The following is a 5163-nucleotide window of genomic DNA, read 5'->3' as shown; positions in this document are numbered from 1 at the left end:
GTGCATAAATGAATAGATGTAACACACTAACCAAATTAGTTGCTAACAAATTGCTAGCAAATCACCCCAAAGTATTTACAGAATGATCCTACAAATATCTCTGATACTTATACAAAGTATATTTCAACTCCTCAGTAGCCAATCACTGTGATGTCCAGACATGTTCTAAGCGGCAACTCCCTATTTCTCCAGCAATTTTGACATAGTTTGATCACTTGTTGGTAGTAACTAATATCAAGTGCAACTGCAATGGTTATACAATCTGCATTTCATGGTAGTTCCTAATGGTACCTATCACTAACTGAATTACTAAGTTCTTCCACCACATCCCAATAGATCAACGTGGTTCTTATAGTATCTCGACATGGACGTTGATATCAATAGCTCAATTACTGCACCACATCCAAGTAGTTCAATGTGGCCACACCACAGCAGTACTTGACATTGATCTCGCCAAGTTTTGCAATATCCACTTCACGGTCCAGGCATCAATTCAATGGCTGAGTGTTGCAACCACCTTTTATCGATGGTCCTGGCATAAATGCAACTGCCAATAGTTCTGTAATCTGCACGTCTCACCATTTCTCAATAATCACTTGCCGGTATTAATCGACATAAACTAAATTGCAAATAGACTTGCATCATTTCATTGCTGTGCTCTTGCACACCACACATACCTCATGTCAAATGCAACTGATAATACATCTGCAATCGGCACTTCATGGTAGTCCTAGTAGTACCTGGCATTGATCTCAATCGCTGAACTCTTGAAATCTCCACTTCGTAGTATCTGACATTAGTTCAATCACCAAGTGTTGCAACCACCTTTCTCAATAGTTCCTGACATTGATGCAACTGATGGTTCTGCAACTTTTCTTCATGGTAGTCCTAGTGGTACCTGGCATTGATCCCAATTCCTAATGATTCTTGCGACACCATTTCAAAGTAGTTTATTGACCACCACACTAGTACTTGACATTGAGCTCAATAGCTAAGTTCATGCAACTCCACTTTATAGTACCTAACAGTAACTGAATTGTTAAGTTCTTGCAGCTCCTTCATGGTAGTCGTGGCATTGATGAAATTGACCATACACGGTAGTACTTGACATTGATTTCAATTCCTAAACTCTTGCAATCTCCACTTCACGTTAACTGGCATCGACTCAATCGCTAGGTGTTGCAGCTCCTTCATGGTAGTCATGGCATTGATGAAATTGCTAATGGTTCTGCAATCTGCTTCTCATGGTAGTTCCCAGTGGTACCCAAAAGTAACTGAATTGCTAAGTGCCTGCAGTCCCTTAATGGTAGTTCCTTCTACCTACTCAATTGCTAATCATCATAGTGTTTCTTAATCCCACCTTCTAATAGTTCTCGTTCACTCCCAGTACTCATATTTGCATGTCGAAACTGCACTTTCTATGGTACTTATATTAATTTGCATAGCCACTTCCTAGTTCCGAAAATTTATCACCCTAAACGAATCACCAATAGGCTCATCGAATGCCCAAACAAATGCATTTCGTTTACAGGAACAATGGCATCTGCCGAACGACTTGCTCGGAAGAATAATCCATACGCTCATCGTTCCAGCCCTTCGCGAAAAGAAATCAAACTGCCAATCGGCTCATCGATTCCATGTTTGTCGCGCCAGCTCATCCCGATTTTTGAACGTGTGATCGCGAAGAAACGACGAAAAGAAACGATCGCAAAGAAATGATCGCGAAAAGACGATCGCGTTCGCTTGTTTCCATGACAAACTTTTTCACCTTCGTCCAAGTATTTTACTTCACCATTTACAAAGTCTGAAAGATTTCCACTTTTTCCAATTTCCACTTTCCCCATTTCCACTTTCCGTCACTTACACTTATAGGTCAATGTTAAACAACTCTTCACTATTCAAAAGACCCATCACACTAACAACTTCTTCACCATTTACGTAACGCCCTTGTTTGCATTAACGCCCTTGTTTACATAAACGCCCCGCTCTTTCCATTTTAAGATTTTCGAACCCTCCACTAATTTTCGCGAACCTTCGTCCAAATATTTCCTCCCATTTACAGAGTCTGAACGATTCCCACTTTTCGCTCACTTTCTTTTCTCTATGCTTCGGTTCGAATGGCTCCCCACCACCTAGAGTCCCCAATCCCTTTTTCCCTATATCTCATCCAATCCCTATCTGCTCGCCTCCATTTCTCCACACTATTATCTACTCACTTTCTACTTTCATACTCCTCTCTTATATGTCTCTGTCTTTCAATAAATTTATATTTCTTGATTTCCTAATTATTCACTATATTCTATACCATTTACTTATTAATTCATCTTCCATATATTTGGTAACATTTCATTGCCTAGTTTTCTGCTACCTACATGCCCTGGTATATTCTTCTATCTTTTCTGCTCATACTGGTGCACTTACATCCACCACACCTTCCCCATTACACTTTCAGTGCATCTCAAGGATCGATTTTTTGATGAGAAAAAATTCATCTCACACCGACGTCGGTTTAAAGTCTGTCGGCTACGATCATATCTGGCAGAAAGCACCGTTACCCGTCCGATCAACTGTAGTTAAGTTGCCAAGAGTTCGACTGAGTAGTGTTGTGGGCGACCAAACACGAAATTTGAATTTTGTAGTCCTTATTTTTGACATCCACTCCGCCTTTGCTGCTAGATTGAAGGATTCTTTGGGAATTCTTTGGGAATTCTTTTAGGGATTACATTTTTTGGAAACTATTCACTGCTATTTTTGAGGCATGTTATTATGAACAACATTTATATGAAGGTTCTGGACCACTTGCACATCCCTGCACGGGTACCCAAGTGCAAAAAATCAGACTTGCACATCCCTGCACCCCAAGCGTGAAAAGTCACTTGCACATCCCTGCACCCCAAGCGTGAAAAGTCACTTGCACATCCCTGCACCCCAAGTGCAAAAAGTCGGACTTGCACATCCCTGCACCCCAAGTGCAAAAAGTCGGACTTGCACATCCCTGCACGGTTTGCAACATCTCTGCACCCCAAGCGTGAAAAGTCACTTGCACATCCCTGCACCCCAAGTGTCCAAAGTCGGACTTGCACATCCCTGCACTCTAAGTGTTCAAAGTCTGGACGTCAACGCCAATAAATTTCTCGAAGACTCAGACTCTGGACTGGTGGACTGAATATTCAAAGTCTACTGGAGTTCAAATAGTCAAAGTGCGGACTTGCACGTCCCCGCACGGATACCCAAGTGTTCAAAGTGTGGACGCCAACCCAATGCATTTCTTGAAGACTCAGACAGCGGGGGACTCGTAGTGGACTGAATATTCAAAGTGTTAAAGTGTAAACAGCACCGACCCAATTGCCAATATTTAAAGTGAAATTCTTGAAAACTCGAGGATAAGAAGAGTTCAAATCTGGACTTGACAATCTCAAACATCACAGCACTAGTATTCACACTCAATGTACAAAGTGTAGACACCAACCCAATGTATTTCTCGAAGACTCAAACTCTGAACTTGGTATGGACTGAAGATTCAATGGTCAGAGTAGACCCATTTCAAACACCCGTTGCCGAGCTCCAATGTATTTCTTGAAGACGCAAAGTCTGAACTTGCAGTGAATTGAAGACTTGACGGTTCGAAGAGTAGTAGAACTGAAGAGTCAACGTGACTCACCAACCGCAAACATCACTGCATTGGTGGTTGAAGACTAGGTGTTCAAAGTAGACTCTGGACACTTGCGAATCTCCATTTCTTGAAGACTCAGACTCTGGACTGGTGGACTGAATATTCAAAGTCGATGATCAAATTCAAATAGTCAAGTGCGGACTTGCACATCCCTGCACGTGTACCCAAGTGTACACCCGTCAACCCAATGTATTTCTTGAAGGCTGAAAGTGTCAAAGTGTGACCGTTAATATAACGGAAGACTCAAAGGTTCAAAGAGTAGAACTGAAGAGTCAACGTGACTCACCAACCGCAAACATCACTGCATTGGTAGTTGAGGACGCAGTGTAGCACAACCCAATGTACTCCTTGAAGCTTGAAGACTCAGACTTTGTACTGAAGACCTGTCGGTTCAAAGAACAGTAGAACTGAAGATTCAAGTGTAAACTTGCCAACCGCGAACATCATGCAGTAGGACTTGAAGACTCCGTGTAGTCGCCAACCTAATGCATTTCTTGAAGACTCAGACTCTGGACTTATAGATGAACCCAAGATTCAAAGTGTCAGAGTAGACCCATTTCAAACACCCGTTGCCATCTCCAATGTATTCCTTGAGAACTCGAAGTGTCAAAGTATCAAAGTGTGACTCCAAGTAGAAGGGAAGATTCAAAGTGGTCAGAGTGGAGACACCACCACACACCAATATCCAATGCATGTCTTGAAGACGCAAAGTGTGAACTTGCAAACATCAATGCAGTAGTACTTGAAGACTCGGTGTACTAAGTGTAAACCGCACCAACCCAAATACCAACACCCAATGCTTTTCTTGAAGATTCAAAGTGTCAACGTGTAGACGCCACCAACTCACTGCCAATCTCCAATGTATTACTTGAAGACTGAAAGTGTCAAAGTGTGACTCTCAGTGGAACGGAAGACTCGAAGTGATCAAAGTGTAAACAGCACAGACCCATTGCCAATATCCAATGCATTTCCTGAATACAAGAAGTGCCCAAAGTGTGACACTCAGTGGAACGGAAGACTCAAAGGTTCAAAGAGTGAAGGATGGAAGATCCCAGGGGTCAAAGTGTGACTCTTACAGGAACGGATAACTCAAAGTCTATTGGGGTTCGTCAAAGTGTAGACTTGCAGACATCACCGCAATAGGCTTGAAGACTCAGCTTAGCCACAACCTATTGCCAATACCCAATGCACTTCTTGAAGCTTAAAGACTCAGACTTTGGATTGAAAACTCACACTTTGACTGAAGATTCAGTCGACGATCAAAGTCTGACAGTGTAGCAACCCATCCAATATTTAACTTGGTGTGACTGAACCTCAATCGCCAGTGAACCACGGAAACGTCGCTATATATCCATCGATCGGACCATCGGCGCTCGACGCACCGTCGGGTTTGAAATTCATGCATGTGCCCGGCTGCGTTTATGCACGTTCGGAATGACGGAGGCATGCCAATCTCGTGCACTAGTTGAGGCTGAAGGGGGAAATTGTAA

Source organism: Brettanomyces nanus, chromosome 1, assembly GCF_011074865.1.
Source record: "Brettanomyces nanus chromosome 1, complete sequence".
NCBI lineage: Eukaryota > Fungi > Ascomycota > Pichiomycetes > Pichiales > Pichiaceae > Brettanomyces > Brettanomyces nanus.
This window is presented reverse-complemented; position numbering follows the sequence as displayed.